Source organism: Tupaia chinensis, unplaced genomic scaffold, assembly GCF_000334495.1.
Source record: "Tupaia chinensis unplaced genomic scaffold, TupChi_1.0 Scaffold000093_1, whole genome shotgun sequence".
NCBI lineage: Eukaryota > Metazoa > Chordata > Mammalia > Scandentia > Tupaiidae > Tupaia > Tupaia belangeri.
In genome coordinates this window covers 3,815,169-3,826,931 of record NW_006159555.1, presented here as the reverse complement: position 1 = coordinate 3,826,931, position 11,763 = coordinate 3,815,169, and the positions used below count along the sequence as shown (strand labels likewise).

The following is an 11,763-nucleotide window of genomic DNA, read 5'->3' as shown; positions in this document are numbered from 1 at the left end:
GAATTTTTCCATCGTTACATTTTGGATTTATTTTTTTTTTTTAGTGTTTAGTGCTGTTAATTAAGCAGTCATTATTTTAGTACCCCTGCATTGCCCTTCAGCTTTGAGGATTAAGTATAGAACTGTTTAGTGCTTTGGAGTTTTTTGGAGATTGAGGTTAATAGCTCAGCCTGAAGTCAGCTATTATTTTATTTTTTTAAAAAGATTTATTTATTTATTTTTAATTTTATATATTATCACTATTCAATTTTGACCAGAGAGAGACAAGAGAGAACAGGAGAATGAGAAAGCGAGCTGCCTGGTCTGGGACTTGAATCATGGTTGGCCATGTGGGTGTCCAGCACCTCAACCGTCATGCCACCTGCCAGCCCGTCAGCTACTACTAATAGCAGATGGCTTGTTGTGTCCCATTACCCATGCCTTGTCACCCACATTCCAATAACAGGTTGCTGTCTTGTTCCGATGCCCTTCTCTACTCTTCGTGTTTCCCATTAGCACAAGATCTGCCATAATTTTCTCCTACTCTTAGAATATGGGTGTTCCGACATTTTCTGTTCTTATAACTGAATGTTTACTCCTTCCTGTCAGGTGACTCTGCTGCCAGCTGCTTGCTCAGGTTGCCAGTCTCTTCTCTCCTGCTGGTTCTTCACCTGTGCCTGAACAGTGGCCTCTCCCTTTTCACCTGTTTCATTCTCTCTCTGTCTGTTGTTTACTGCCGGGGTGTTCTTGTATGGTGTTCTCTTCCCATGGTTAATCTGGCTTCACATCCTTTATCAGGCCCATTCAACTGCTGATTGAGTTCTACTTCTGAAAAAGAGCATGCTTACCATGTCCCATCTCATCCCTGTTCTTGTATCTCTACCATGTTCTGATTTGGAAACCTCTCTGTCCTTTCTTTCAAGTTGATTTTACTCTCAGCTCTAGATCACTAAGAAATATTGTTTACTCAGAGATTGATCCTAAGTTTGATAATAAATAACCAGTTTTTGGAAGAAGCTTAAAGTTATTTATGGGGTTCTGTATGTACCTCTTTGTGGAGGCCATTATGTCCTCGAGTATGGGTTCATATTGTATGCATTGTATGGGTGTGTGTGTGTGTGTGTGTGTTTGTGTGTGTGTGTGCATGTGTTAGAGGAAGGTGGGGAAATGAAAAAAAAAGTGTCTTTTATTTGGTGCATTGTGAAAAACATATCACCAAATAGAGCAAGGACAAAGAACACAATGGGCAGGCATAAGGTCAGCCTTTTTGTTCTTCAACGATATGAAAAAGTAATCATATCATGTTGTTTAGGTAGTACACCTTGCCATATGGTATTTTTCTGGTTCATTCTTTGTGTCCTAATAAATTAGAGGTAGATTTGTATAAGATGAGAAAGGAAAAGTGATGGCCATTATGACTGAATAAAATTTAGCAGTTGAAAACCAGGAACTAAAAATTAAAGTGGTATGGTGCCTGATGAAGAGGCCAGTAGAATGATCCCATTTGGGTATTAAATACTATATTCTGAAAAATATTTCACACCATAAAATTTAAACTTGCTATCCTTTTTAGGGAGAAAATTTTTCATATTTACTGTACTTCATTTGCAGGTGCAGAGGAAAAGAGGAATTTATTTGGTTTAATACAACATTTAGATACTCTCCCTAACCTTAAATTTTTGTTAAATAACAGCTATATGAATATTACCTTGCAGCTGACCTTTTGGGATTGCTTTCCCCTAGTGAGCATTTTTTTTCTAATTTTCTTTATATGCATTTTAAGCAGAGTTTCAGGAAGGATAGAATTTAATTGCTCTATTTGTATTTTACCCACACACTTTTATATCTAGGGCTAAAGGTTTATTTTGAATAAATCTAGAAGGTAATTTATAACTACTGCTGATATTGACAAAATGCATATCTAGTGGTTGCACATTTGTGTGAATATGCCCATAGGAAGGATCAATGCATCAGTGTGGGAGGTTTGGTATGAATGTATCTTTTCAGTTGTTTAGCCTTCTCTGCAATATTAAAAATCTTGGGCTGGAATTTCCTGTCCTTTTTTGTATTAGCAGAATTGCTGCTTTGGTTGTCTGAAGCTACATATTTTTAGTATGTGCTTTTATGTTCTGTCTGTAATTTACATCATGGTATATAACCACAAATGTGGGGCATGCTTTTGTTTTTAAGAGGGAAAGTTTGGTTGATGGAAGAATTGCTTTTAGACTTTCTAAAAGTAGGTCTACTCTGTGCTGTCAGGGTCATCCTTCAGGTGCAAAGGCACTACTGCTGTGTTGGAAGTAATGGTGTTTGTGCTGCAGAGGTAGTTAATTAATCGGCCCACTGTTGCTGACTCACCTACCAATGGGCCTGTGCAGCTCCACTGCAGTGCAGACTACTGTAAATAGAAATCACCCTTTTCAATGTAGATTTACACAACCATATTTTTGGTGTATAAATTTGAGAATACTTTAGTCATTTATTTAAAAATTTTTAAAAATTACCAAATTCAGGTCAGATAAAATATGTCTATATTTGTCATCTCCAGGGCAGGAGGTGTGGTGGTCAGTAAAATTGCCAAGCTTAGAGTTCCCCAGTTGTGGACTTCAAGACAGACTTTTGCCCACAGGCCAGTTGGTGAAATAGCATAGGTAGAGTGTGAATCTGTTTGGAGACTGTTTTAAGGGTTGGATAGAGGCACAGTCGTATCATTTTGAAGACTTTCCACTATTAAAATAACCTCATAGAAGACTGGATAGCAGTGTCCTTTGATTGACATCCTGGGTTAGAAATTTTAACAGACTTTTCCCTGTGAATGAGATTGGGAATGGCTTTATTTTGGTTGTTGTCGGTAGACCAATAACACAATAGTTAAGTGTGGACTAATTTGATTCTAAGTTTTCACAGCATAGTTTTAGTAACCAATGATCTAAGAAATGGGTGCTGGGTAATAAAACATGCCCTAAACTTTCATATCACTTAATACCCATCGAAAAGCTTAAGTAAGAAAATTGCAAGAGAAAGCCTTGTGTTAAGGAAGAGTAGTTTCCAAGAATGGGAGGTGCCAAAAGCCAACCTTTGAATGTGTTTGTTTTCTTTTTTTTTTTTTGGAGAACTTTTTGCTATAGGGCGCGTGCACATGGAGAGAGAAAGACAGAGAGTGAGAAATCATCCCCCAGGGGGATGGCCACGCTGCAATCCCTTCTCCTCCATTCTCTTTTCTGGACCTTGGGCAAGCACACACACGTGACCAGTGTGAGTTTAAGCAACCAGGTCCGGGACTCGAACTGCAGTCAACTACATGGGAGTCCAGTGACATAACCATTACGCCAACTTCTGGTCCCGAATGTGTTTGTTTTCATGACCAAATGGAATACATCTGGTGACTTTATTGGCCAGCTTGATCTTGTTTGGTCTCATGTGCCCATGTGGGGTGACATTAGCCCGGAGAAGCCATGTTCAAATGAAATATGCTACCACAGACATTTGGCATCCTGGTTATGGATGAGGAGGGCCTGAGTACCCCGATTTCAGTATATCCTGGGAGGGCCATCTTTTTCATATTCCTTAGCGAAGGACAACTGTGTCTTCAGTGCCTTTCAAAGCAGTGGAACAGATTCAGAGCACAGTTTAAATGGTCTGAGAAAAGAGCAAACACATTCATTTTCCATGTAAGCCCGGCTCCTTATGGGTGGGCCTCCATGAATTGAGAAGAGAGGGTAATTAATTTGAGGAATAGTCGAAATAAGTGCTGAATTTATGGTATTAATGAAATATTTGGGAAATTAGAGGAAAGATGATTGAATATGGACTTGGGATAGTCTGCACTGGGGAGAGGAAAGGGTCTCAGATAGACTTAATGGTGTGAAGAATTTGACTAACAAGGAAAAGGAAAGGAGAAAAAATTACTTTACTTCTGCAGCAAGATAAAGATGTGGGTGAAGAGATGGAAGGTCCAAGGAAAGCAAGGGCCTCTGAGAAGAAATGGTATTGAGGTTAAAGTTTAGACCTGATGTCTTAGGCATTAGAACCCCCTGGAGGTGTCTGTCTGACTAGGATCTTAATTAGTATGTGAATATGGCATTTTTGTAAATGAATATTAACCTATTACAAAAATACTTTGATTAGATACATCTTTTTCAGGGTAATAATTATTTCTGGTATTTGGTGATTTTTTGTTTTACTGTGTAAGTTAAAAACATTTTAAGGAAAAAAGAAACACTTGTTGTGTGACCTTTTGATTGTTGTCTAAGTAAATGATTAGAAATATTTCTCCTAAGCACCCATATTTCTCTTTACCTAGTTTTCTTTTGTGTACTATTTTCCTTTTCAGGAGGATCGTGTTCTATGAAATTACACTTCTTTTTCTTATCACCACCTGCTCTCTGGAAAGGGACTCATTATCAGCCACTTAAATGTTAATATGTTTTAATTGTGAGCCAGGTGTCTCAGAGACTTGATGTCTCATCGAAGAATAACAAGCCTTATCATATGTCAAGAAATGTCACTCATTGGGAATTCGTGGAGATAGGTATTTGGTGGGTCAGGGACCTTTTCCAGAGACTAAGGATCACCCAAAATGTAATAGCTTCCTCACTTCTGTTCCCTCCTTGCTCCTTCTCTTTCCAGGTGTCAGTTTTCTATTAAAATGGGTATATCCTTTTTTGCTTCAAGGCTGAACCTTTGGACTTGCAGGCGAAATCCGTTTTCTGCAAGACTGAAAGAATTAGAAACTTCTTTGGAGTCCTTTCACTGAAAACTGCTTCTGTTCACAGCCTAGGCTCAGGCATAAGTTAACTGAGTCCTTTCACATATAATAGTCCTGAGCAACTTCCAATGGCCTGTCCACTGGATGTGCAGTCATAAACAGGTTAAATCACATTAAGAACTCCGCCAGGAGCTGATGAATAAGACATGGTCCATGCTCACAGGGGGCTTAGCAGTTCAGATCTTGGTGATAGGAGTTTATGGACTAAGGTAAAAATCTTTTGGTATCCCTGGTGGTGGTTACCCATCTTGCTTGAATTCTTTCCTATGGTCGTCTCTTCTGCACCTGTTCAATCTTTTGGAGGATGATTTCAGCTCTGACAAATTCCTCCTCAAATATTACACTAAAAACTGCTTCCAAGTAACTTTCTCCATTGTGGAAACAAATCCCTTTCCACTGTCAGAGTTTCTCCAGTCCAGGGAAGAATATGGAGGCGACTCTGTCATAGACAGATAACCAAGGGAAGCTAATCCATGGGCTTGGCTGTTACAGAAGCCCAAATCTCTGGGCTAGCGCTTGGCAGGATTCTGGGACAGGTACTTCAGGGATTCTGTGTGTTGTCTGGTCCCTATGCATCTCCCCAATTATGATATGACCAGGGTTCTTGGAGAGAAAGGGTCAATAATAGAAGAGTGAAAGAGTGCTTGGCTGTGTTATTTATTTTTATCGTGTCTGTGACTGTAACTTCATTTGGGAGGAAAAAAATGCAGCAAGGAAGAAGACACATTAGTAGTCTTGAGGGCTAAGAACGAAAAAAAAAAAATCTAATGTGGATGAGGGCTCAATCTTACAGGCTAATTCTGGGCATATATCAGGACCCTGACTCAGACCTTGTATTCAGCATTGAATCTCTGGACCTTCACTGCTCTCTGGGTTAGTTTGTTACGTAAAGAGATTGACTCCTATGTCTTCCCTCTTTAGTATCTTATTTGTGAGCAGAGTCAAAGTCTTATGTAGGTGAAAGTTAGACATTGCTTTCTACTTTCTCTTCTTATAGGTGAGGCAGTTGGTACTCCTGGTTTTGACACAAGGGAAAAATGAATGTGAGAAATGATATGCCTTCTAGGCCAAGCCTGCTGAGTGCAAGTCCCTATCACTGGGCCATCTCACCTCTACATACCCAGCACATTTGGGAAACTAATCTCTACAGTTGAGTGTAAATTTATATCCTGGCCAATACATACAGAAATAATGGTCTCTGCTGAATAGGTGGGTTTCAGAAGGTCTTTAGTATTATCTAAAAAAGGGCTGAAGCAGGATCGCTCCTTTCCTCAGATCCTTATTGTCAGGATGCCCTTTCTACTTCAGCATGGGCCCCTTAGGATAATAACCTCAGTCCTGAGTGCCAGCCGAGGAGGGGTCTTTCACATGGGACTATCTTGATCAGGAATGGTATTCTCTCTCCTCTGTTCTATTAATTCTGTTTTTGGGGGTGTGTGGCTGGGACACATATCTTCTGTTTCCTGCTGCTGCTAATAGGCAGAATTAATCCCTTAGACATGAAAAGGGTGGTTATATTTTCACAGTACCTGATGACTCTGTTGCAGTATGAATCCCTTAGACATGAAAAGGGGGGTTATATTTTCACAGTACCTGATGACTCTGTCTGCAGTCACCATCTCCGAGGCAAACAGACCTGTTTCCTTTTCATCACTGTAAAATAGATCGCTGTAGTTCTAGATATCTTTTGCAATTAAAAGCTCCAATTTCTAGGAAGAAGCCGAAAGGTACAGCCAATTGGAAAGAAGATAGTTCCCTTTAGCTGGTACGAATAATGCATCAGGATTACTGAATGAGAGCCATAGTCCTCAGCATCTCTCAAAATATTTAGGGCAGTTACTCAGCAAATCTCAGATTTTCTTGAACTGTTGATTGTCTTTAAAGAAGACTTGATGGCAGGGTGGTTAAGGCAGTTCATTACCACATGGCTAGCTGTGAGGTTTGAGTCCTGGACCCGGTGACTTGAGAAACATTCTGGGCACGTGTACATGTATACTCACCCGAAATTTTCAAAGGAGGGAAAGATGGAGAAGTGATTGTGGTGTGACCATTCGCCATGGTAGGTGCTTTATCCTCTCCCTCTCTCTCTTCTGAATCTCTCTGGCTAGTGCATATGCCCTCTAGTGCACACACATGTGCCATGTAGTGCATACATTCACATGCATGGCCAAACACACATACAAATCCCTTCCCCCCCTAAGTTTGTCCTGATTATTATCAGCAAATTATTTTACCTTAAATATAAAAATCTCCTGTAAGAGGAGGAGCAGGCAGATATGAGGAAGCTGCTATGAGTTATGCTGACAGTTCATGTGCTAGAAGAATTTCAACCCTGATTCTGAGCTGTTCTTGTCATCTCTTAGAATTTCCACATTTATTGTGTATTACTTTTTTTTTTTAAATCAATCAGAGGCCTACCTCGTGCATGCTAATCTTGCTTCCTTTATTTAAATTTTAAAAAGTTATATCTGAGACTGCTTTCCTAGAGTTTTTGGGATTCATGTCTAAGGCCAAAGAAAATTACTCCAGATACCCAACTTCATGGCCTCTTCCCATTTGTAGGCCATGCTGATAAGCACATCATAGTTGCTCCCTTGATGGAGGCAAGATGAATGATCCAGATCCATTTGTGAAATGTTTCCTTTTTAGGCTAATATGTTTGTATTACACAGATCATGAGGGGAGTACTACCAATTTCCCAGGATAAATGATATGGGGAGAGAATTCCCTGGAACTAGAGCCCAAATGAGTGGCCCTCAGCATGGGTGGATTACCAGGTACATAGGATACGTATGACATCCCTCTTGCAGCCTCTTAGTACTGGAAACCTCTCCTCTTGCTCTGAGTAATGGTGCCATTTTTTGTCTCTCCACACTAGGGATGGAGGTATTGCCTGTGGTCTTGAAAAAGAGGAGCACATTCTAGGATATGGACTCCAGATCTTTTCATTTTCTTTTGGTTAAAAAGTACTGTGACTTAGAGGAATCTCAATTTCACTGGGACTGGTCTAATAATTTTATGTGTGAGGGAAGATCTTGTTCTGTTGGAGACTAGAGCAGGAGAGTCAGGTCTGCATCTTTGGGTGGAGTCACCTCCAACTTATGAATTACCCTGGGACGCTCATATTAAGAGGCCAATACTTACAGTGGTCACTTCATGGCAGGGGCCTCCCATATTCCTTGGTCTTGATGGGTCCTTCTTTATGGTCCATCTGATCTGTCACTGGATGGAGTAGGCTACAGAGCAGGCATAGCCCTCTTTTCCTAGGCACTGAAAGGGCCCCAGAAAAGTAATGCCTTCAGCATGGAAGACCATTATAGGTAGCCAAGCATACAAGAGGGGGTCATTTTAAGGGTGACCACCAATCAGAGGGTTCTGGCTTCCATAGTCAGTAAGGGCAGTGGTTTCACAAGTTCTCTTACCTTGGTATCTGTGTGTTCTTTGTGGGGCTCATTGCTTTTAAGGAAGTTTGTAGTGGAGCTTTCCTCTTTCCAAGGATGAAAAGCTATGGGAATTTTATAAAGCAACTTGACATGTTCTAGACTACACCATGACTCATCATCTGAATTCAGTTGACCTATGATGGATCCCTGGGTCTTCTCTTAGAATACAACTAGAAAGGATTTATGGAGTCCATAACCTAAGAAGCAGTAATAGACAAAAATGAATTCTCCTTCCTTTCTGGCCTTGCTACACTGTGCTCCCCCTGGAACACTCCCTCTCCAATGGGAGTTTTTTTCTTTTTTTCTTTTTTTTTTCATATAACAGCTCAAATATAGTGTACCTCCTGTTTTCAGGTCACCATGAAGTGTTAAAACATGGAAATCTAAGCATTGGCTTCTCTGTTCCTCTCATTGAGCATCAGCAATTTCGACAATCATTCTTTCTCATTCTTACCTCTAACCTCTAACATGGGAGGTGGTCTCTATGTAAACAAACATAGAAGGCTTTTCTGGTTGCCATATTTCTTATCTTAATCTTGACTAGCTCTGAGTTTCTCATAATTGCCATTTGTATACTCTAAGTGCTGGACCCCCAAATCAGGGGCATACAAGTGTGAGTGAATCAGGGAAGAAGTTATCTTCATGCTTTCATTTGACACATTTTGTGAGAATTTCCTGGAGCCAGTGAAAACAGTTTACCAAATAGAGTCAGCACACCCTTAGAAGGCCTAGCTGTTGCCTATCTTCATTCTGCCAGTAACCTCATCCCATTTCTCTAGCATTGATAAAAATGAGAAACAGCAAAATTGCCTGCAGAGGGAGATTTCTGATCTATTCATCAAATATTTCTTCATTGGATTGATTTGAGCATATTGTTTAGCCATAAATGAACCATAGTAGGTATATGAACTCCCTGACCTGGAAAGAGACTCAGCCAGACTTAAGGCCAGTGAATTGTCCCTATATGATGACTAATATGAACGTTGGAGGAAACTCCATGGAGCTTGTGACTGCTCAGATCTTCCTGGTCTGTAAAGTCACTGGCCCAGGGACCATTGTGGCGGCTTCCCTGGTGCTGTTGGAATGCTTTCCTCTTACTCTTGATGAGGATAGTCTGCTCAACTTTTGGCCCTGGGGATGGTAGAAGTCTTTATGGTCTTGAAGACAAGATGTGCTCTTCCCCACAAATGCTATTTTCCCCATTTCTCTCCTACCCATGACAGGTGTACTGTGGCTCAGATAAGGGGGCATTTCAATCTCAGTGTGATTGGTCTGAAAATTTGATGTGGGGGAAGATCTTGTTCTGCTGGAAATTAGAGCAGGAATATGGAATGTCAGGCATTTGTCCTTGGATAGAATCATCTCCAACTTATGAACCTACTCTAGGAAGCTCATATAAAGAGAGCCAATACTCACAGTGGTGTCATTTCATGGGAGGGGCCTTCTATCATCCTTGGTCTTGATGGGTCTTTCATTCTGGTCCATCTAATCTGTCACTGGATGGAGTGGGCTACAGAGAAGGCAAAACCCTCTCTTCCCAGGTACTGAGAGGGCCCCAGAATAGTAAGCTTTCAGAATGGCAGACTATTACTAGGGGCAAGCCAGACATGCAGGAGGGGGGTCACTTTCAGTGTGACCACCAGTCAGGGCATCCTGGCTTCCATGGCTAGCCAGGGGCAGGGCTTGCCTTAATTTTTCTCTGTTCTTTGCAGGGCTCATTGCTTTTAAGGAAGTTTATAGTGGAGCCTTCCTCTTTCCAGGGATGAAAAGCTATGGAAGTCTCCTTATAAAGTGACATGTTCTAGGCTATACCATAATTCATCATCTGGACTCAGTTGACTTATGATGTATCTCTGGGTCTTTTTCTCTTGGAATGCAACTAGAAAGGATTTGCAGAGACCATAACCTAAGAAACAGTAACAGAAAAATGAATTCCCTTCTTTTCTGGATTTGATTTATGTCATATTCTGAACTCTCAAGATTCTAGGTCCCTTCTTCCTCTCTCTAAGTCTGAGGAAGGGACTAACTAGTTTTTGTGCTCTATAAGCACTGGTAAAGTGTTCATATTTTTTTTGAGTGCCTATTATGTGCTAAGTACAATATGAATTATTTCACTTGTAAACTGTAACTCTGGTTATCTTCCTTGTGCCTTAGAATTTCAGAGATTGTTGGCCTCTTTTTTTTTTTTTTTTCATATAACTGTTCAAATATAGTGCACCTCCTGTTTTCAGGCCACCATGAAGAAGAAGTGTTAAGACATGGAAATCTCAGCAATGAGATCTCTACCTTCAAAGCATCCTCAATCTTTACTCTCAAAGCCTGGAATATTCTCCTTGACAAGCCTTGTATACTATTATGCTACCCTCAGTAATGCCAAAGCACCATTCAGCAGGTATCCTTCAGTTTGCTTCATTCTGACCCCACATTGCATTTTTCTCCCCTTGTTCTCCTTTTTCTGATTATCAGTTATAAATCACTTTTCTTTTTGAGACAGTTTGTACTGCTCCATAGCAGGTGTTTCAACCTTTTTTTAAAAATTTATTTATTTATTTTTATTTTTACAGCTACTGCCTCAGTACACTTAAATTCCTCATTTTCTTGTATAGTCTTCTTTATTCTTTCTCTGTCTATCTCCCCTCATCACATTTACCATGGGATCTGGTCACATACTTGAGTTTTTTCTCCCAAGAGAACATTGATCCCATAAACTCGTAAGATCAGAGCCTCCTATTCTCTGTATTTTCCCCTATAAAACCTATGTTTGATCAGGAACCATAGAGCTGGCAGAGTATGTCAATGAGATTCAGAATGGCATCTGCCACCACTGGCTAGAATCCCTCAGTGAGTAATCAGCATCAAAGATAAGCCACATTTTGGATTCTGCATGGCTCCATTCTTAGTCTTCAGGGCTTCCTCTTATAGTGTTTTGGTTTTGTTTTTGAAAAATGAAAGACTAGACTTAGATTATTATTTATTTTCCTGTATACTTCTTAAGTGACAGTGAGTGACTCTCCAAGCGCAGCAGTAGCACGTTGGACTCCACTTAGGTGATGGCACTGTGCTGGCCACAAAAATCAGACACAAGTCCCTGACATGTTCAGTGTTGGAAAATAGACTCTCAAGGAGCTGGATGATTCGTTTTTCTATGTATCCACAGGCACAGTTGGAGACTTTCAGAAAGGCCATGATAGTCACTCATATGGCTCCATCCATCCTACCATGAATGCCAAAGTCTCCTCACTCTATTGTCTTGGAAAGCTCGATCCAGCTATCTGGCCCAAAAGGTGATGAAACTATTCTTTTGGCCTGTGGTTCACCTTATTCCAAGGCATAATTGTTTTTCGAGGCTTTCCTCTGGGCAAATCTCTGTGGGCAGTGGCATTAATGGCTTCTGGGAAGTCTCCTCATACGAGGGTCCATTTATCTCTGTAGCTTGCATGTTCCTGATTTGCAGAAAATTAGTTGGTAATGTTCTCCCTCCAGCTGGGATAGTTTTAACTTGCCATGCAAGTTTAATAATCTCTACAGGAATGAATTCTCAAAGCGCCATTTCCTTTACCAGGGCTTCTGTAA

General features: G+C 40.5%; 1 pseudogene; it reads right to left on the bottom strand.

Annotated features, from left to right (window-relative positions):
- Window positions 1-11,376, bottom strand: part of LOC102496770 (MAU2 chromatid cohesion factor homolog) — a 25,283-nt pseudogene extending 13,907 nt beyond the window's left edge.
- Between the last annotated feature and the right edge of the window lie 387 nt (window positions 11,377-11,763).